Source organism: Phoxinus phoxinus, assembly GCF_949152265.1.
Source record: "Phoxinus phoxinus genome assembly, chromosome: 19".
In the NCBI taxonomy this organism is placed as follows: Eukaryota; Metazoa; Chordata; class Actinopteri; order Cypriniformes; family Leuciscidae; genus Phoxinus; species Phoxinus phoxinus.
Genome location: NC_136894.1, coordinates 19768362 through 19791147, shown reverse-complemented (window position 1 = coordinate 19791147; position 22786 = coordinate 19768362). Strand labels below are relative to the sequence as shown.

The window sequence follows — 22786 nt, the reverse complement described above, 5'->3', positions numbered from 1 at the left end:
AAGATGTTCGATAGGGTCCGTGCTTCCTTCTTGCAGCAAGGGTTGGAGCGAAGGCTGTCTCCCTCCACCCTCAAAGTACATGCTGCCGCTATTTCAGCTTATCACGACCACATAGATGGCAAAACAGTTGGGGAGCACGACCTGGTCGTCAGGTTCCTTAGGGGGGCGAGACGATTAAATCCTCCTCGACCCCCCTCCATACCCTCTTGGGACCTTTTCCTGGTGCTTCGAGCACTTCAGGATGCTCCCTTTGAGCCATTGCAATCAGCAGACTTAAAGCTTCTCTCCATGAAGACTTTGCTGCTGGTTGCACTGGCCTCTGTCAAGAGGGTAGGGGACCTGCAGGCATTTTTGGTCGACGAATCATGCCTAGAGTTCGGGCCGGGTGACAACCATGTTGTACTGAGACCCCGGCCTGGCTATGTGCCCAAGGTTCCTACCACTCCCTTCAGGGACCAGGTAGTGAACCTGCAAGCGCTGCCCCTGGAGGAGGCAGACCCAGCCCTGGCTTTGCTCTGTCCCGTTCGCGCTCTGCGTATGTACGTGGACAGAACTCAAAGCGTCAGGACCTCAGACCAGCTCTTTGTCTGTTACGGAGGCCAGCAGAAGGGAAGGCTGTCTCCAAGCAGAGGATGGCCTACTGGATAGTGGATGCCATCGCCTTGGCTTACCAAGCTCAAGGCGTGCCCTGCCCGCTTAGGTTGCATGCACACTCCACGAGAGGCGTTGCATCCTCCTGGGCGCTGGCACGTGGCTCCTCGCTAACAGATATCTGTAGAGCTGCGGGCTGGGCGACACCTAACACGTTCGCTAGATACTATAGCCTACGTGTAGAGCCGGTCTCCTCCTGGATGGGGTGCAGCAGCTGTGGCGCTTTGGTAGGGATTCCTATTGGTCGGTCACGACCTACGTAGTAATGACCGACTGATAGGGAACGTCTCGGTTACGTATGTAACCCTCGTTCCCTGAAGGAGGGAACGGAGACGTAGGTCCCGTCGCCACATCTGCTGCCGCCCGCCGGGGCAGCCAGCTTATCGACTTGGCTCCTCAGCAAAAAACTACAGTGCAATCACCAGCTGCTCGTTAAATACCCGCGCTGCGAGGCTGCGCAGCTGATGCAAATGATTGCACGCCAATGTGTATTGGCTCGTTTAGTTTCACTCGAAGTAGATCGGCTCTCTAGCGAGATTCCTATTGGTCGGTCACGACCTACGTCTCCGTTCCCTCCTTCAGGGAACGAGGGTTACATACGTAACCGAGACGTTATCATGGCTATCAGTGGGCAGTAATGCTTTAAGCTAATTACATATGAGAGTGATGTAGAAACAAGGTGTTGTTGTTTATGGTTTTCAAGCAACATCACAACAATTTACATAAAAGTGAATGTACCATGAATTTCTCACTACCCGCCCTCAGTTTGTCAGACTCGGTCTCACACTACACCTCTCCTCCACCCTCACTCTTATCACCGGTTCCCCACAGGGATGTGTGCTGAGTCCACTACTCTACTGCCTCTATACAAATGACTGTATCCCCACACACTCCTCCAATCACATCATAAAATGTGCACATGACAAAGGTGATTGGACTCATTTCTGGGGCCTGTTTCAATAAGGAGGTTCAACCAACTTTGAGTTAAAACTTGAACTCTGAGTTGACTTACCCTGAGATGGGAAACTCTGAGTTTTCAGTTACAGATCAGCTGAAATTAGTTAGTTCAATCAAATCTAAGTTGACTGACTCTGAGTTGAGCGCGTGCACCACAACTATAAAAAGCCATTATCAATGGAGCGCAGATATTATGAGTCACCATGGCAACAGCGCCAGACAAAAATAGGAATTACTGTTATACAGTGTTGGGTGTAATTAATTTCCAAGTAATCTAAATATTGTAATTTAATTAAAGGGATTACTCTTAATTCTTCTGTAATTTAAAATAAAATTGGATGTATTATAATTACATTAAATAGGCTACTGCATAGACTATAGAACAATTCTGTATAAAACAATAGTGGATTTAACATACATTTTTAAAAGGTATATTTTGAATGTAACCTTCTCCCTCTACACACTTTGGTCAATTCAAGAATAATTAATGCAATATATTGTTAATTTGAAAGCATTAGAAGTGCAGTTTCATGTCTCTCCTCGTTGTATTGTTCAAGTGATTGAGGTTGATATGGGATTTAGTAATTAGTAATAAGTAGACCAATACTTTCTAAATATAGTAATTATTACATTAATCTAATTATACTGTTGAATATGTCATTTGTAGTAGTAATTAATAACTATTTTAGAGTAACTTACCCAACTGTTATAATATCAGAGGTGAAACTGGAAGAACAGTTATTCTACCTAATTTTAATTTACATAGGCTATAGGTGCAATCCTGCAGGCATTAAAAGAACGTGGCAGCAGCTGAAAATGAAATATAAAAACATAATTCAATCAGGTAAGGCTTGAGCATATCATGGGTGTAGGCTACCTGACTTTACAAACATTTGACATGTTATTTTTTATATAGGGTATTTTTGATATTTTTATTTATTTTACTTTGGGTTGGGTTTTTCGTTGGTCCCAACAGATTCTGATAATAATATCTAATATCTGTCTTTTGGAGCCTCCTGTCCCAACAGAACCCCAGGCAGTTGTAAGTAGCCTACTCAACACACCAGAAATTATGACAAATAGTAGGCCTAAGTGTACTCAACCAAATGCTCATCTTCACAGGATGATGGGGATGAAGAAACAGTTTCTGCTGCCACAGAGAGGCCAGAGGTAATGTTAAATATTAATATAATATTATTAATATAATGTTTATTAATATAACATTATTAATAATAACATTATTAATATAATATATTTATAATATATACCCCCCAGGGTCCATCAACTTCTGGTGCACAGATGAACACACTGCAGTGGTTTTCAGTAAATTCCACTGTTTAATTCTGTAGAATTTGTTTAGAACTACATGATGTAACTCTAATCTACTGTATTTTCAGTTGCCAGTTAAGGAGTTATATTCACCTTATAAAAAATTTGTGAAAAAACAACAGTAAAAACAGCAATGAATAAATGTACAGAAAGAATGAATGAAGTGTTTAAACACCGCTTCCTCTTTAAAAAAAGGGGAGGAGACCGCAAGAAACTCTGGGTTTACCGAAGAAAACCTGCTCCCGACCAGGTTAGGTTCACAGAGTAAGTTGCCATGCTAACTGACTCTGAGTATAAGTCACCTCTCTTTCAGAAACGGGCTTGACTTACTCTGCTTTCTCGGGTTTGATATACCTCCCATTCTGAAACAGAAAACCCAGAGTTTTCCTCTTTTCAGGGTTAACATACTCAGAGTTTTCACTTAACCTCCTTTCTGAAACAGGCCCCTGGAGGTGATGGGTCTGCTTATTACGATGAGGTCCGAAAACTGACGTTGTGATGCTCTGAAAACAACATGTTGTTAAACACAAAGAAAACTAAAGAACTCATCTTGGACTTCAGAAAGTGCAAAGCTGACCACCCTTCCATCTTTATAAATGAAGACTGTGTGGAAAGAATACGCAATTTTAAATTCCAGGGAATCCATTTATCTGACAGTCTCTCCTAGTCCACAAACACGACAGCTGCTGCTAAAAAGGCACATCAGCGTCTGCACTTACTGCGAGTTCTAAAGAAAAAACGTACTCGGTTACTGACATAACGTCTCGGTTACGGATGTAACCTTCGTTCCCTGAGTAGGGAACGGAGACGTTACGTCGAATGACGACGAAATGGGGTTCGCTTAGTAATAACAGTAATAAAACGAGCCAATGGCAAGCAAATGCCATGGGTCTGCTGAATTTGCATAGTGTAACTCCGCCCCACCTTGTGGGTATAAAGGAAGTGAGCCGGCAACATACAGATATGTTTCTTCGCTGAAGGAGCAGGTCGTGCTTTCCCACGGACTTACCTTCAACTGCGTCGTGATGTGCGGCGATAGCGGCAACATACACTTTCAGGGTGGAGGGAGACAGCCTTCGCTCCATCCCATCCTGCAGGAAGGAAATCACGACACTGATCGGGCATGATCTGGGGTCTTCTGAGTGAGAAGAGCACCAAGAGACGAAGAGGTTCCACTTCAACGCGTAGGCATGTCTAGTGGACGACGCTCTAGCAGAAGTCATGGTAGCCACCACCGCTGGTGGTAGGGTACTCAAAACTGCCTCGTCCCGTCCAGGAGCCACACGTGGAGGTTCCAGAGATCGGGACGAGGGTGCCAAAGGGTGCCCCGTCCCTGAGAATGGAGGTCCTTCCTCAGAGGAATTGGCCAGGGAGGTGCTGTCGCGAGGAGTACAAGTTCGGAGAACCAGGTTCGGGTGGGCCAGTGTGGCGCAACCAATATGACCTGCTCCTCGTCCTCCCTGATCTTGCACAGGGTCTGTGCAAAAAGGCTCAATGGGGGAAATGCATACTTGCGGAGGCCCCGCGGCCAGCTGTGCGCCAGTGCGTCCGTGCCGAACGTGCCCTCGGTCAGGGAGTAAAACTGGGCGCAGTGGGACGAGTCGTGGGGCAAACAGGTCTACCTGTGCGTCCCCGAACTGATCCCAAATCAGCTGAACTGCCTGGGGATGGAGTCTCCATTCTCCAGGAAGAGGCTGAAGCCGTGAGAGCTCGTCGGCTGCACAGTTCAGGTCTCCCGGGATATAAATGGCTCGAAGCGACCTCAGATGCTTCTGACTCCATAAGAGGAGGTGGTGGGCGAGTTGCGACATATGGCGGGAGCGTAGACCACCGTCGGTTGATGTACGCTACAGTTGCGGTATTGTCTGATCGGACTAGTACGAGCTGGTTCTTGAGCAGCGCATGGAAGCGGCGCTGAGCGAGACGTACTGCCAGCAACTCGAGGCAATTGACATGCCATAGGCGGTCGGGTCCTGTCCAGGAGCCCGTGGCAGCATGTCCATTGCACATGGCGCCCCAGCCCGTGGAGGAGGCATCCGTTGAGACAACAACATGCCTGGAAACTCGTTCTAAGGGCACTCCGGCCCGTAGAAAGCTGAGGTTCGTCCACAGGGTGAAGGTCTGACGGCAGGTCGGAGTAACTGGTACTCGGAACGTGCCCTGATGCCATGACCACCTCGGGACTCGATCGCGAAGCCAGTGCTGAAGCGGTCTCATATGAAGCAATCCGAGCGGCGTTGCTGCGGCTGCAGATGCCATATGCCCCAGGAGCCTCTGAAAAAGTTTCAGTGGAACCGCACTCTTGCCCTCGATTTGTCTCAGACAAGTCAGCAGTGACTGCGCGCGCTCGCTCGCAAGCTGCGCGCACATGGCGACCGAGTCGATTTCCATACCGAGAAAAGAGATCCTCTGCACGGGGCAAAGTTTGCTCTTCTCCCAGTTGACCCGAAGGCCCAGACGGGCTAGGTGCCGGAGCACTAGGTCCCTGTGTTTGCAAACCTGTTCCCGATTAGGATTAGCCAGTCGTCGAGATAATTTAGAATGCTAAATTATTACGGCGTGTTGCCGTAGCGGCACAAGGGCTGCCTCGACGACCTTTGTGAAGACGCGAGGAGACAGGGCCAGCCCGAATGGGAGAACCGCGTACTGGTATGCCTGCCCCTCGAAAGCAAGCCGCAAGAACGGTCTGTGTCAGAAGAATGGAGACATGGAAGTAGGCGTCCTTCAGGTCGATCGCTGCAAACCAATCCTGTGGCTGCACACATTCGAAAATGCGTTTGGCCGTGAGCATCTTGAACGGAAGCCTGTGAAGGGAACGGTTCAAGACGCGCAGGTCCAGGATTGGCCGTAACCCACCTGTTTTCATGGGGACAATGAAGTAGGGGCTGTAGAAGCCGGACCTCATTACGGCTGGAGGGACAGTCTCGATCGCACCCTTCGCCAGCAGGGTAGCGACCTCCGCTCTCATGACAGGGTCATTGGCCCTGACCATAGTAAAGCGGACACCTCTGAAGCGGGGAGGAGACCGTGCGAACTGAATCGCATAGCCGAGCCTGATGGTTCGCGCGAGCCAGCGGGACAGATTGGGAAGCTCTAACCAGGCTCCCAGAGACTGTGCCAGCGGGGTCATGCGAACGACAGACGTCCCCCCGGGGGTGCAGCAAAGCGGAATGACCGGCCCGGACGTGGGTGGCATAGCGGCCTGGTGTGGGGGCACGGTCTTTAGCTGCGTCCTGCCAGAGGGGGCCAGGGAAGGAGGGCGCACTGCCTATAGAGTTATATAATCGATCAGCGAGCGGCGCTCAAGCAGTTTCAGTATTCTGAGCCGCATCGATTAGACCGAAAGCAGCTTAGCCTGCAAGGCGGGAACCTCTAGGTTATAAAACCTTATAAATGTAGACGGGGAGGCCCAGCCTTCTGCCATACAGATATCCTGCAAGGCAATCCCACTAGACCAAGCCCATGATGAGGCCATGCCTTTTGTGGAGTGCGCTCTGACACCTGATGGGCACTGCAGGCCCTTAGAGGTGTAAGCCAGCGCTATAGCATCAACTATCCATCTGGATAGACTCTGTTTCGACGCAGCTAGTCCCTTAGAACTTCCGCTGAATGAAACAAAGAGCTGCTCCGTCTGTCTGAAGACAGTCGAGTGAGACACATAAGCCCTTAATGCCCTGACCGGACAAAGGAAGCTTGCGTCCATTTCCTCATTAGAGACCGGCAGGGCCGATAGGGAAATCACCTGTGCCCTAAATGGTGTGTTGAGGGATTTAGGAACGTACCTGTGCCTTGGTTTGAGTATGACTTTCGAGTCATTTGGCCCAAATTCATACACGTCGCACTCACAGAGAGTTCTTGCAAGTCCCTTATATGCTTTACCGAAGCGAGAGCCAGAAGAAACACTGTCTTGAAAGACAAGTGTTTGATATCTATTGATTGGATTGGCTCGGATGAGGCACCTTTCATGGCTTCCAAAACCGTAGAAAGGTCCCACATGGGGACTGAGGGAGGTCTGGGAGGATTCAGCCTCTTAGCTCCTCTAAGGAAGCGGATGACCAGATCGTTCCTTCCAAGTGACTGGCCAAGCGCCAGTTTTGTAAACGCTGCTATGGCCGCCACATAAACCTTGAGCGTGGATGGGTCTCTGCCCTTATACAGTAGCTCTTGCAGGAAGGAGAGAACCTCCGTCACCCAACAGTCTGTGGGTGATATGCCACCAGCTAGAGAACACAGACCATTTCGAGGAATAGAGCCGTCTAGTAGACGGGGCCCTAGCCTGCGTGATCGTGTTTAACACTCCCACCGGGAGGTTAGCGGGTAGCCGTTGATGGCCCACGTATGTAGGGACCAAAGCTCTGGCTGAGGATGCCAGATTGAGCCCTTGGCCTGAGAGAGGAGGTCCCAAGCAGTGCTTGTCAGCTGCATCAGAACTGGGAACCAAGCTTGGTTCTTCCATAACGGAGCCACAAGAAGCACTGAGCATTTTCCCTGATTCGCTCTAATACCTGAGGCAGGAGCGTGACAGGGGGAAAAGCATAGAGTGGGCAGCGGGGCCAGTCGTGGGCCAGCGCATCCTTGCTTCTTGAGACTCAAACAGGTCTACCTTCGCCCTGCCGAATGTTTTCCACAGCATTTGGACTGTCTGCGGGTGTGGAGACCATTCTCCTGCCGGAACATTGTTTCTGGACAGTCTGTCTGGTCCCACATTCAGGTGGCCTGGCACGTGTGCTAGAAGGCGCTCCATCAGCCTGTAAAGGTTTCGGGACCTGATACCTCCTTGGCGATTTATATAGGCCACCACCGACATGTTGTCCGAACGGACCAAGACGTGGTGTCCTTTTATCTGGGGACAAAAAGTGCCTCAGCGCGTTGTCGACTGCCATCATTTCCAGGCAGTTTATGTAGAAGCTTTTCCCATTCTGACCACTGGCCGAAGAACGGTCTGCCCTCGAGCAGAGCTCCCCATCCCGAGGTAACCCCTTCACACTCGAGAAACTCCCCATGCTTACACCTGACCGGTTCCAATCGGTCGCTCTCCAGGATTTCAGAGCTGAGACGCATTTCTGATCGACCTTGAGGCAAAAAAGGCCAGAGGTCCACGCTCGACGTGGTACTCGCGCTTTTAGCCAGAACTGCAGAGGGCACATGCGAAGCAGACCCAACTGGAGTACTGAAGATGCTGAGGCCATGAGACCCAGCATTCTCTGAAACTTTCTGAGTGGGACTTTAGTGCCGCAGTGGAAGGTTTTCGTCATGCGCTGAATATTCAGTCTGCGCTGTGGCGATAGTTGTGCTGTCATAGACAGCGAGTCCAGTTCTGTGCCCAGAAAATATATTCTCTGACTTTGAGACCTAGATTCTTGAGATGTTCGAGTAATATGGTCCTGTGTTCTATGAGCTCTGTGTATTGATATGCCTGGCACTCGAAGGCGAATCTCAAAAATTGCTTGTGACTTCACGCTATTTGTATTTGGAAATACACGTCCTCCAGATCTATTGACATAAACCAGTCCCCTTGGCGAATTTGCGTGAGGATTTTCCTGGCTGTGAGTATTCTTTCCTGTTCGCAGGAGTGATGAGATAGTTAGTAGATTGTGTTCACTCAATGGCTGGCTGTTTGGGTGGTGTCCGCGAAATAATATAGAATTCATAGACAATTGGAAAAGTTTTTGGGGCAAACCTGACCTGTTGAAAAGAGATGGTATTCATCCCTCCTGGGATGGTGCTGCTCTTCTCTCTAGTAATTTGGCTCATAGTCTTAGAGCTAAAACATGACAATCTGGGGCTCAGGTCAGGAAGCAGGCTTAACTGGCTTAACCGACCGTCTGCTAGCGGCCTCACGTCACCAAGGTCAGATAAATCCCATCACATAGAGCCTCTTTCACCTAGATATCATCATATAGAGACTGTGTCTGTTCCCCGAACTTGGAAATCCAAAAAACGTTCAAACCCATCTAAGGTTAAAAATGTAATTGATGTTCAACAAATAAAAAACAGATATAATACGGATGAGCAAATAATAAAGCTTGGGTTGCTGAATATTCGATCTCTTACTTCAAAAGCTTATAGTTAATGATATGATTACAGATTATAACCTAGATGTGCTGTGTTTGACAGAAACCTGGCTAAAACCAAACGATTACATTGCTTTAAATGAGTCAACCCCCACAAGATTACAGTTATAAACATGAACCTCGTCTGAAACACAAAGGAGGAGGTGTTGCTTTAATTTATAGTAATATTTTCAAAACCACTAAGAAATCTAGTTGTAAATATAATTATTTTGAAGTGTTGGTGCTTAATGTAAAAATATATAGTGTAAACGATAAATCACGTTTGAAAATTCTGCTGGCTACTGTATACAGGCCACCAGGGCACCATACATACTTTATCAAAGAATTTGCGGACTTTCTATCAGAATTAGTATTGGCTGCAGATAAAGTACTAATTGTTGGTGATTTTAATATACACATATAATGAAAAAGATGAATTGGGATTGGCATTTAAAGACATTGTAAACTCAATTGGAGTTAGACAACACGTGTCAGGACCTACTCATTGCCGTAATCATACTCTAGATCTAATACTATCACATGGAATAGATGTTGATGCCGTTGAAATACTGCAGCAGAGCGATGACATCTCAGATCATTATCTAGTCTCGTGTAAATTACATTTAGCCAAGGCTGCAAAGCCGACTCCGTGTTATAAATATGTTAGACCTATCACTTGTGCTACTAAAGATAGCTTTATCAATAATCTTCCTAATCAGTTTCATCATCTCAGCATCCAGGATAGCTTAGAAGAACTTGATATTGCAACATAAACTTTCAACTCTCTCTTTTCCAGCACTTTAGACACAGTTGCTCCGTTGCGCTTAAAGAAGATTAAAGAACATAGTCCAACGCCATGGCACAACGAGCACACTCAGGCCCTTAAGAGAGCAGCCAGAAAAATGGAGGAAAATTCAACTGGAAGAAAACAAAACTAGAGGTTATTCGGATTTCATGGAAGGAGAGCTCGATTGCTTACAGAGAGGCTTTAAAAGCTGCTAGATCTGCTTATTTTTCAACCCTATTAGAAGAAAATAAACATAATCCTAGGTATATATTTGAAACAGTGGCTAAACTAAAGAAAAGGAAAGCTTCAAGCCCAGAAGTTTCCAAGCAACACAGCAGAAATTACTTTATGAACTTCTTCACTTATAAGATCGATAATATCAGGGACAAATTTATAACTATGCAACCGTCTACTACAGTATCGCATCAGGAAGTGCATTGTAGTCTCCCTGAGGGATTCATTCCCTCAGATTCAAATTTGATTCATTCATTGCTATAGGAGAGGAAGAATTTTGCAAACTCGTCAAAACATCTAAATCGACAAAGTGTATGTTAGACCCTATACCAACTAAGCTGCTAAAAAAGATGCTTCCAGATGTCATAGATCCTCTTCTTAATATCATTAATTCATCTTTGTCTCTAGGATACGTACCAAAAACCTTTAAGCTAGCTATGATTAAACCGCTTGTTAAAAAAACGCAACTTGATCCTACAAAATGAGTCAATTACAGGCCGATCTCTAATCTGCCTTTTCTGTCAAAGATATTAGAAAAAGCAGTATCCTCACAACTGTGTTCGTTTCTTGAAAGAAATTATATCTGCAAGGATTTTCATTCCGGATTTAGACCGTACCATAGTACCGAGACAGATCTCGTTAGAGTCACAAATGATTTGCTCTTATCATCCGATCGTCGTTGTATCTCTCTATTAGTATTACTTGATCTTAGTGCTGCATTTGACACCATTGACCACAACATCGTTTTAAATAGACTCGAACATTATGTTGGCATTAGTGGAATTGCACTAGCATGGTTTAAATCATACTTATCTGACCGTTATCAGTTTGTAGCAGTAAATTAAGAGATGTCTTATCAATCACAAGTTCAGTATGGCGTACCACAAGGCTCAGTACTAGGACCGCTGCTGTTCACTTTGTATATGCTACCATTAGGAGATATCATTAGGAAACATGGAATTCGCTTTCACTGTTATGCCGACGATACTCAGCTGTATATTTCTTCAAAACCTAACGAAACCTACCAATTCACAAAATTAACGGAATGCATAGCTGATATAAAAAATTGGATGAATAGTAATTTCCTACTACTAAATTCAGAAAAAACAGAGATTCTAATTATTGGACAAAAAACTTCCACATGTAATAACCTAGAGTACTGTCTAAAACTTGATGGCTGCTCTGTTAAGTCTTCGTCGTCGGTTAGGAACCTGGGTGTGCTCTTTGATACCAATCTTTCATTTGAAAGTCATGTGTCTAGTATCTGTAAAACCGCTTTCTTCCATCTTAAAAATATATCTAAATTACGTCATATGCTCTCAATGAATAATGCAGAACAATTAGTTCATGCGTTTATGACCTCAAGGCTAGATTATTGTAATGCTCTACTGGGTGGTTGCCCTGCACGCTAAATAAACAAACTACAGCTGGTCCAAAACGCAGCAGCTCGAGTTCTTACCAGAACCAGGAAGTATGACCATATTAGCCCAGTTCTGTCAACACTGCATTGGTATACATTTTTAAATATTGCTGATCACTTACAAAGCACTAAATGGTCTAGCTCCGCAGTACTTGAGCGAGCTCTTAACGCATTATAGTCCTTCACGTCTACTGCGATCTCAAAATTCCGGCCAGTTAATAATACCTAGAATATCAAAATCGACTGCTGGCGGTAGATCCTTTTCCTATTTAGCACCAAAACTTTGGAACAGTCTTCCTAACATTGTCCGGGAAGCAGACACACTCTGTCAGTTCAAATCTAGACTAAAAACACATCTCTTCGGCCTAGCATACACATAACACATTATAGACTTCTATAATTCAATGTTACGCTGCATAGTTTAGAACAGCCGGGACCGGGAACACTTCCCATAAATCCTGATGTACTTGGTACATCATAAGAAGGATGGCGTCTACGCTAATATTAGTCTCTCTCTGTCTATCCCAAGGTTTACCGCTGTCCCCGGAACTAGGCCGTATCCAGATCTGATGAAGGACCAGCGCCAGGACACGACGACGCCGCTGACCTGAAGTGTCAACCAGTCTCTCCTCCTCTCCACTCCGACTTCAACCAACCGGAACTGGACAAATACTCTGATTCATTCTGACTTCTGACCTGTAATCCTCCTGAATCATAATCATCCACTGTTCGCTCATTGGCCAGAGAACTGGCCCCCGACTGAGCCTGGGTTCTCCCAAGGTTTTTTTCTCCATTCTGTCACCTGATGGAGTTTTGGTTCCTTGCCGCTGTTGCCCTGCCTTCTGGCTTGCTTAGTTGGGGACATTTAATATTCAACAATATTATAGATCTGCCTTAAGGTGGACGATGATGCAATTTTCTTTTGTATTATTTTCATGTTATCACTGTGAAGCTGCTTTGATACAATCTGTATTGTAAAAAGCGCTATATAAATAAAGGTGACTTGACTTGACTTGACTTGAACCGGCGTTTCGAAAGCACTTTGTTCAGCTGTCTTAGATCTAGAATGGGTCTGAGACCCCCGTTTTTTTCCGGTACCAGAAAATATCTGCTGTATAGACCCCCTTTGCTCTGAGCTTGAGATAAAGGCTCTATGGCCCCTTTGCTCAACAGTTTCGCTATTTCGGCTCGAAGTAGATGTGCTACTACCTTTTCTATGGACGATCCAAAGAGGCCGGCAGAAGAGATAGGGGCGTCGAGGAACGACATCTCAGAGAGCGTCAACCGCAAGTGGAGATGTCCACCGTCCACCATGAAGAAATGCTGCTGAGACAGAGGAAAGCATTCTGGTTGAGAAGGGGGCTTTCTAGGACTTTGCGACTTTTTCGTGAAGCTCAGGAAGAAAAGGTGCAGGTCTTGAAGACGGCGAAACGCGGTCCCCTTGCAGGAAACATCCATCCAGCCGGTTCTGTGCAGGCACCTCGGGCGTCGACCACTCAAGGCCGAGGCTCGTTACGGCCTGCGTGAGCAGACGCATCAGCTCTGCTTCAATGCTGGCCCTTTTCCCAGAAGGCTGGCGAGCAGAGCCACAGAAGGTACCAGGCATCTTGAAAAAGACGCTCGGCTCTTTTAGGATGAGAGTGTGAGTCGCAGCGGTGAGCACACACTAGCAGAGAAAAGGATATAATATGCCGGATAACGTAGCAGGAACGTCAACTGAAGGCGGCGAGTTGTCGAGCAGCGGCTTCAGATGCAAAGGCTCGTCCTGCAGAAGGCTTTTTCTAACGGCACGGCTTCTTCCTCTCAGGATCCAGCGATGCGAGAGCTTCGCTGAAGAGATTAAAAATCAGAGTCTATCAGCCTGTCGAGCTGTATTATAGGCCCAAACCACGCCTGTTTCGGCAGGACGTTACGTAGTGGGCGCAAAGCTGTCTTGCCTATGTCTGCATGCTGCCGCAGCTTGTTTTACATTATTTCAAAATTAAGGATAATTTTTGGCTTCAATATCTCGTGGAAAAGAGATTTTTCCCTAGCCTAAGATATTACGCAGTACGAGAGACCTCTCATAAGAGAACACCTGTGTTCAAAGCTCTACCGGTGCTCCTGCCTTTTACGAGTCTATCATACAACTGCGGTGAGTAGGATCAGTCAACAAACATGGTGAGTAATGTCTTCTACTGTTATTGTCACCAGTGATGGGAATAACGGCGTTACTAACAGCATTATTTTTTTTAGTAACGAATAATCAAACTAATTACTGTTTCCTCCGGTACAATGCAGTTACCGTTATTGACAATAAAATGCCGCGTTACTATAATTCAGTTCACTGAAGCGTTTTTTTATCCGATCGGGCTCTCTCTCCGCCATAGGAACTGCAAACTTTTTTCTCTGGTGTGTGTGAGTGTGTATTTCGAGGCGCCGGACTGGACAAAAGCAGACAAAAGTGTGTCTGTCCGAGAGTGCGCTCGACATTTCACGAGAGAGTGTCCGAGAATAATATAGTTTATCATCTGCAACGTTTTAATTAGTTTACATGGTTATAAAATAAAACTTCAGAATAACCTGCAGGGAACGTTCCCAGAAAACATCTTTGTTTGACCGGATGTGAACACGTGCGGCAAACACGACTAGAATTTGGCTTAAATAACCTCTGATGATGACATTCTCTGTAGCTTATAAAAATAAACCCCCAAAATATTATATTTTATTATTATTATTTATGTTGAGAACACTTTTAGTTAAACTGTTTACTTTTGTAGGCTATACAGTATGTCTACCAGTTGTAAAGGTTTTATCATTTTTAATTTGCACTACAAAGAGTGTGTGTGTATTATTTTTTATTACTATTTATTTATTTATTTTTCTTAAGAAGCATAATTTATTTTTGGATTTGTTGGCCAGTTGTTCCCCTTCGAGGGAACTCGCACTGCGTCGTCGTCGACGACACTTTGGGGAATGCCCCAGCATAGCGCGTCTGAAGCATGAATGAAATCCTGTCTGATCCTGATTGGTGCTGCGTCATGACGTAGTAGATGACGGCATAACCGGAAGGTACAAGGGGACGCCCGAACACACACACATTAGCTTTTTTGCTCTTCAGCTGAAAGCGCTCTGTGTTTTGTCAGTCTTATTTGGTGTTGTCTGTCTCTGTGAAAAAAGTTTACAAGCACTGTTATGGAACGCGAGCAATTTAATAGGTGTGTGCATCCGTGTCCGCGTTATATTTCGGGCACGGACACACACCAGCTGTGTGTGCTTTGCCTCGGTGTGCAGCACGCTAGAGCGGCTCTCGAGGGAGCCGCTTGTAGCGAGTGTGATAAGCTGCCGCTCAGGGTTTTGCACTCGCGGCTGGCCGTGTTTGATGAGCACGGCCAAGCTCGCGAGCCCCGCGGTTCTGGGCCCGCCGTTGTCGAGGCAACGCGGCGCCGCAGATCGTGGGGCTCACAGATGGATCTCTCAACGGGACACGGGACTGCTGCGGCATCTTCCCGGTCCTCGTCTGAGGATTCAGATGTTCTCCCGCCTCGTGTGGAAGCCCGCGAAGCGGTTTCTTCCCGCGAGGAAGGGGATCAGATGCTTCAGCTATCAGGCTCTGAGGAGTCTGATGCTGTAAGCATTGATGTGGGTGATGTGGGTGATGTGGGGCCCGATCAATCACTTCACGCACCCGCCCAAGAGGAGTTGGTGGAGGTTTTGACCCGCGCTGTGGCCAAGTTAAGAATTGATTGGCCACAAGAAGAACCTGAAATCCAGCCACCAAGTAAGCTGGATGAAAGGTTCTTCAGGCGCAGGTCTCAAACCCCACGCCGGGGCCTTCCGTTTTTCCCCGACTTGCATAATGAGTTGTGCAAGTCATGGGAAAAACCATACTCAGCCAGGCTCTCCAACCCCCCAGTGCTCGATTTTTCTAACGTGCTGGGGGCGGCTGAGCGTGGTTATGGGAAAATACCTCGGGTGGAGGAAGCTCTCGCGAGTTATCTTTCCCCTGAGGCTGCCTCGTCCCTTAAAGCCCCGGTGCTGCCCACTAAACCATGCCGTGATACATCCACTCTGGTGGGCAGGGCCTATATGGCGGCTGGGCGGGCTGGTAGCTGCCTGCACACTATGGCGGTGTTGCAGGCCTACCAGGCCGACCTCCTCAAGGAGCTTGATGAGGGCGAGGGTCCCTCTCCGAGTGACATCTTGGAGCTCAGGAAGGCTACCGACTTGTCTCTCCGCATCACCAAGGAGACGGCCCGTGCCATCGGTCGCTCCATGGCTGGTATGGTGTGTGTGGAGAGGCATTTATGGCTGAATTTATCGGGGATGAAGGAGAGAGAGAAACATTTTCTCCTAGACTCCCCGATGTCACCTGCTGGCCTCTTCGGCGGCGCGGTTAGTACCGTCGTCGAGAGGTTTCAAGAGGTGAAAAAGCAGTCGGCGGCCTTCCAACAGTACCTCCCTCGCTGCTCTGGCTCCTCGGGGAAGGCTGCCTCAAAGGGGCAGCCTCAGCCATCTACCAGCTCCTCGCGCCGGTATGTGCAAAGAGAGAGTGTCGCCTCCCGCGCCCCTCCTGAGGGAGCTTGGCAAAGGAGGCGCCGTTCTCGTGGCAAGCCTTCTGAGCCTAAGGTCGATCTGAGGACCGTCCTTCAGGCGAAGAAGGCTTCCTCCAAGCGGTCCTAATTGTGGCCGGACCGCTGAGAGCTGTCCCCCCCGGGGCGGGGCGATCGAGGTCGCCTTCCCCCCGGAGCTCTCGGGGAATCAGTGCTGTGTTCCCGCCGTCCAGCACGCTTCGGGCCACACTGATTTCCCGCGTACGCACGTCGCTCCAGCCGCCTCTAAGAAGATCTGCGGCGGGGCGGCGAGTGCGTCCGCACACCAAAAATCGTTCTCGACCGCTTCCTGCCGGCCAGCCGCTTCAGGAAGTCGGGAACAAGTCTCGGTTGACACCCGAGGCCAGCCTCGAGAGGCTGGTTCCCTTAGTAGATTATCTCGGCGCATGGTCATGCCTTCCGAATATATCTCCGTGGGCCCTGCGTACTGTAGAGCTGGGTTACAGACTACAGTTCAGCTCCCCTCCCCCAAAGTTCAACGGGGTGGTCTGGACTGTGGTCGGCCCAGAGCAGGTTCGGGTTATGGAACAGGAAGTTCAATCCCTGTTGGTCAAGGAGGCCATAGAACGTGTTCCTCTGCCAGACAGGGAGTCCGGGTTCTACAGCCGGTACTTCATAGTTCCCAAGAAGGATGGGGGGTTGCGTCCCATAATAGATCTCAGGCACTTGAATCGTTCTCTGAGGAGGTACAGGTTCAAGATGCTCACCATTCCAGCAATCGTGAGTCAGATCCAGTTCGAGGACTGGTTCGTCACGATAGATCTGAAGGACGCATACTTCCATATATCCATCCTTCCATGTCACAGGAAGTTCCTGAGGTTCGCTTTCGGGGGCGAAGCGTACCAATATCGGGTTCTTCCCTTTGGCCTAGCTCTCTCCCCTCGCACCTTCACCAAGTGCATGGATGCAGCGCTGGCTCCGTTGAGACTCCAGGGCATCCGTGTACTCAATTACATCGACGACTGGCTAATATTGGCCAGGTCGTGCGAGATGGCAGTTCGGCATCGAGATGTCGTTCTGGCCCATATCAGGTGCTTGGGGCTGAGACTCAACACAAAGAAGAGTGTGTTGACGCCCTCCCAGAAAACTACGTTCCTGGGAGTTGTATGGGACTCCACGACGATGCGGGCACAAATGTCTCCCGCACGCGTGGAGTCCATATTGGCGATGGTCTCCAGGGTGAAGCTAGGCCACAACCTCACTGTGAAGCAGTTTCAGAGATTGCTGGGACTCATGGCAGCAGCGTCCAGCGTCATACCATCTGGCCTGCTACACATGAGATCCCTACAGTGGTGGTTGAGAGCCAAGGGGTTTTCCCCGAGGGGAAATCCGTTCCGTATGATCAGAGTAACGCGCAGATGCCTTCGTTCTCTCGTCATATGGAGGAAACCTTGGTTCCTGTCCCAGGGACCGGTGCTGGGGGCATCATGTTGCCGGAAAACCGTTTCAACAGATGCTTCCCTCACCGGTTGGGGCGCGGTCATGGACGGTCGCTTTGCGAGAGGTCTGTGGGAGACACAGCATTCTTCCTGGCACATCAACTGCCTGGAAATGTTGGCGGTCTACAAAGCCCTGAGGGGTTTTCTTCCGGACCTCCGCGGCCACCATGTCCTGATACGCTCCGACAACACCTCTGTAGTCGCGTATCTGAATCATCAGGGGGGTCTGAGGTCGCGCCCTCTGTGCAGACTGGCACACCAGATCCTCCTGTGGTCCCAGGGGAAACTGTCATCTATCAGAGCGATGTATGTCCCAGGGGACCAAAACCTGGGAGCAGACGTCCTGTCGAGGCAGGGGCTGAGGCCCGGGGAGTGGCGTCTCCACCCCGAGGTGGTGGAGGCCATGTGCGTGAGATTTGGCCCAGTGGAAGTGGATCTGTTCGCGTCTCAAGAGACGTCCCACTGTCCACTGTGGTTCTCTCTCAGGTATCCAGCCCCTCTGGGGCTGGATGCCATGACACAGACGTGGCCGAGGCTGCGTCTGTATGCATTTCCCCCGATCACTCTGCTCCCGGAAGTCTTGGAGCGGGTCCGCCAGGAAGGGATCAGCCTACTTCTAGTGGCACCCCGCTGGCCGACCCGGGTATGGTTCTCGGACATTGTAGCACTGCTGGACGGCCTCCCGTGGCAGGTCCCTCTGAGGAGGGATCTGCTGTCACAGGCAGGGGGCACAATATTTTACCCCCGACCAGAGCTGTGGAACCTCTGGGTCTGGCCCCTGAGGGGGATCAGTACCTAGAGGCTGGCCTGTCAGCAGGTGTTGTCGAGACCCTACTCAGCTCCAGGGCTCCTTCCACCAGGAGACTGTACAGCCTGAAGTGGAATGTGTTTTCCACTTGGTGTAGAGAGCGTGAGGTGGACCCAGTTAACTGCCCAGTGGCTTCAGTGCTGGAGTTCCTCCAAGATCGTTTCTCCGCCGGTCTTACCCCGTCCACACTTAAGGTGTACGTGGCTGCCATAGCGGCTTTCCACTCGCCTTTAGGTGATGGGCCCCTGGAAAGGCACGATCTGGTTGTACGTTTCCTCCGTGGGGTTCGGAGGATGAGGCCTGCGGCTCGCTCCAGAGTCCCAACCTGGGACCTGGCGGTGGTACTTGAAGGGTTGGCTGAGGCCCCCTTTGAGCCACTGGAGTTGGCTGAGGCAAAGAACCTGACCCTTAAGGTGGCCTTTCTCCTCGCTATCACCTCTCTGAGGAGAGTGGGGGATCTCCAGGCCTTGGCTATAATGCCAACTTGCCTGGAGTTTGCCCCCGGCGGAGTTAAGGCCATCTTACATCCTAGACCGGGCTATGTGCCCAAGGTGCCCTCCAATGTGGCACGGTCCGTGGTTCTTCAGGCCTTCTGTTCTCCACCTCACGTGACGGCGGAAGAAGGGAGACTTCACCTGCTCTGCCCAGTCAGAGCCCTGAGAGTGTACCTCGAGAGGTCTTCTCAGTGGAGGAAGTCAGACCAGTTGTTGGTGTGTTTTGGTTCACCCAAGAAAGGGCTGCCTGCATCCAAGCAGACAATCAGTAACTGGATTGTCCAGGCTATAGCCACGGCCTATCAGGTGCGCAATTTGCCTTCACCGATGGCCGTGAGGGCGCACTCCACCAGGGGCATGGCCTCCTCGGTGGCCCTCCTTTCTGGAGCCTCGCTTCATGAGATCTGCGAGGCGGCCGGGTGGGCTACTCCGCACACCTTCATACGATTTTACAGTCTGCAACTCCCTGTGACGCCTGGCGCCAGAGTGCTCGCGTCCTAACTGTGTTATTCCCAGCTTCACACTAGGGCGGGCGTGATTACGGTGTGGCCTAGTGGGCATTACGTTCCCCAAAGTGTCGTCGTCGACGACGCAGTGCGAGTTCCCTCGAAGGGGAACGTCTCGGGTTACGACTGTAACCCTTGTTCCCCGAGAAGGGAACGAGACACTGCGTCTCGTCGCCACACCTATCACGGACAGAGCGCTTGCTTCATCGCAAAAGAGCTAATGTGTGTGTGTTCGGGCGTCCCCTTGTATCTTCCGGTTATGCCGTCATCTACTACGTCATGACGCAGCACCAATCAGGATCAGACAGGATTTCATTCATGCTTCAGACGCGCTATGCTGGGGCATTCCCCAAAGTGTCGACGACGACGACGCAGTGTCTCGTTCCCTTCTCGGGGAACAAGGGTTACAGTCGTAACCCGAGACGTTTGTGCAATAAATATTAAAAGTTCTAAACCATCTATTGTGTTTTGTTGTTTCACTATAGTAATGATAACATTTTAATATTTAATGTTTCTCACATTGTCCCACAGCAACATTAAACTAGTGTAGATTAGTGCAGTGGTTTTCAAAGTGGGGGCCGCCAGGGGGGCCGCAGAAAGTTGGACGATTTTTTTTATTTTTTATAAATATTTTAAAAATATATAAAAATGTATATTATTATGAGTATTGTTATGAAATAGCATTATAATAATTAGTCGCATATCTAAACATTAAACTTTTAATGGTAATCTTTCTGATTGGCTGGTACACCATCATGTAATCTGTCAGTGTAGCCTTGGTAACAACCGCCAGTGCTCAGCTATTAAGCTATTTATTTAGTTAGCTGGCTAGCTCTATCAAAATGGATAGATTTGTAAAACGGACTAAACCTAACGAGCCAGCTATCGAAACCGCAGATAAAAAAAAACAGAAAACGAACTCCTGGCCGAATAAGACTCGTAGGTATGACGCAGCATACATAAAGTATGGATTTACCTGCGTCACTCAGAAGAATGGACATGAGTGCCCCAAATGCGTTCTCTGCTTCGAGATCCTCTCCAATGAATGCCTAAAACCATCAAAACTTCAACGTCACCTGAACCAGAAGCATCCAGCAGAGGCCGAAAAACCAATAGACTTTTTTAAAAGAAAGGAAGAACATTTGACCAGGCAGTCAGCAACATTCGCGCTGCAAGCTACTGTCCCTGAGAGAGCATTGAGGGCATCATTTTTGGCATCCTTTCACATTGCGCGAGCTAAAAAGGCGCACACAATTGGGGAGGATTTGATACTACCAGCTACCAAAGACATTGTTAAAGAGCTACTGGGTGAGGATTCTGCCAAGAAAATTGACGCTGTACCACTCTCTGATAACACTGTGAGCAGACGTATTGGAGACATGGCTGAGGATGTGTCTGCTCAACTTTTGGACCAGGTGAGAGCTAGCGAATATTTTGCACTGCAGCTAGATGAGAGTACGGATGTGGCTAACGCGGCCGAGTTGCTTGTGTACATCAGATTAATTTCCCAAGAAAAGTTCGTTGAGGAAATACTATTTTGTAAAGCACTTGAAAGTAGAACCACCGGGAAAGAGATTTTTCAAATGTTGGACGAATATATTGATTCAAATGGACTTGACTGGTCTCGTTGTGTGGGTGTGTGTTCTGACGGGGCCGCGGCTATGACTGGGAAGAACAGCGGCGTGACGGCGCTCATCAAACAGAAGGCCCCGAATGCGGCGTTCACGCACTGTATGCTCCATCGAGAAGCACTGGTGGCTAAACGGTTGGATGATGAGCTTAATCAGGTACCACAGGATGTAATACACTAGGGCTGCACGATATTGGAAAAAAATTACATTGCGATATTTTTTTTCCCAACGATATATATTGCGATATTGAGAGCCATAACTCCAGGCTAAAGACAATAATTACCATTCCATGATATTAATAATTTCACTAATAAGCAAGCTTCATTACAAGTGACAAAAAGGTCACTTAATATTTTATTCCAAAATTAGAACATTTCTGTAAACATAAAAGCAGAACACATTTTTAAATAAAACAGCAGCTTTACACCAACCCCCTGATTGGTTTACAACAATATAACTTAAAATAAATATATTTTTTATAAAACAACTTAAGCATTTTGGTTCACAATCTTTAAGTCAACTTTTCTTAGCCAAAGTGCCAAAGTAAAACAGTGTTGGTGTTGGTCATCATAATCGTATGAAATAAACAAAATGATATAAAACTTTAATATATTTTGTATTAAATCTTCTAAACAGATTAGAGAACATGTTTCTGTAAACAGAAAAGCCGAACACATTTAAACAGCAGCTGGTTTACCGCCTCTGTCAGCGTCGCCGCTCCACGCGCATCAAGAGCTGAGGGAGCACCAAAATAATAGCCTAATGAAAAATCAATAATTCTAATGCCGATATTATTATAGATACAGACATCCCAAGTCTCCCGCAAGTTCTGGGAGTCTCCCGCATGTTGATAGCGGCTGATGCCCGCGAATTAGTTAAAATCTCCGGAATCTAGAGCGAGCGCGCCCGCGAGACAGAGACTGTGCTCCAAACCGTGCAGCGCGTGCACGGCAGAGAGAGCAGGAGACCGCGGCGCGCGTGCCTCATGAAGTGTGCAATATCTCCCGCTGGTGCTACTACCCTTCACATCGCATGTTCCGGCGATGTGACTATCGCTCACTCGCACATCGCGATGTCGATGTTAAAATCGAATATCGTTCAGCCCTATAATACACGTAGTAAACTTCATTAAAGCACGCCCCTTGAAACACAGACTGTTTGCTCTTCTGTGTAAAGAAATGGGAGCCCGTTTTGATGGATTGCTGCTTCACTCAAACTTACGCTGGCTTTCACGGGGGCAGTTTTGAACCGCGTGTATGAGTTGCGGAGGGAGGTTGCAGAGTTTCTCTTGTCTGAGAAACATCAGCTGGCTGACCGTTTTACAAATGCAGCCTGGATTCTCAAACTTGCTTATATGGCTGACATTTTTTGTCATCTGAATGTGCTTAACCAAAGCATGCAAGGGCGTGACACATACATAGTGCATATGCAAGACAAAGTACATGCTTTTTCCCTGAAGATTACGCTGTGGTCAAACAAACTCAAGGAGGGAATTACAGAAATGTTCCCACTATTACACCAAGAGCTGCTGTCATCTGGTGGTGAGTTGGACACCATTTCTCCACTGATACAATCCCACCTGGAGCACCTCCAGGGATATTTCAGAGACTATTTCCCTGACCTTGACAGCACTCGTCTAAACTGGGTAAGAAACCCATTTGCCCCTGATGTAGGCTCTTTTCTGGACTTAAAATCACAGGAGGAGCTAATTGAGATGACTTCTTCATGGGATTTAAAAATTAAATTTGAGGATCTTTCCCTCTCTAACTACTGGATTTATGTAAGAAATGAGTTTCCCATCCTAGCTGAGTGTGCTCTGAAATGCCTTCTACCTTTTGCAACTACTTACTTGTGTGAGTCTGGCTTTTTCGACTTTAAAAGTACT

At 48.1% G+C, this 22786-nt stretch overlaps 1 protein-coding gene across 4 annotated transcripts in view; it reads right to left on the bottom strand.

The window, feature by feature from the left end:
• The window catches only part of fkbp10a (FKBP prolyl isomerase 10a), a 150438-nt gene that overhangs the window by 44968 nt on the left and 82684 nt on the right, over positions 1 to 22786 (bottom strand). The window contains exon 9 of one of the 4 annotated variants that reach the window (XR_013794997.1): positions 12641 to 13261. The exons of the other annotated variants lie outside the window; for them this stretch is intronic. The gene's annotated coding sequence lies outside the window, so the exon portion shown is untranslated. The remainder of the gene's footprint in view (positions 1 to 12640; positions 13262 to 22786) is intronic. 4 annotated transcript variants of the gene reach the window in all.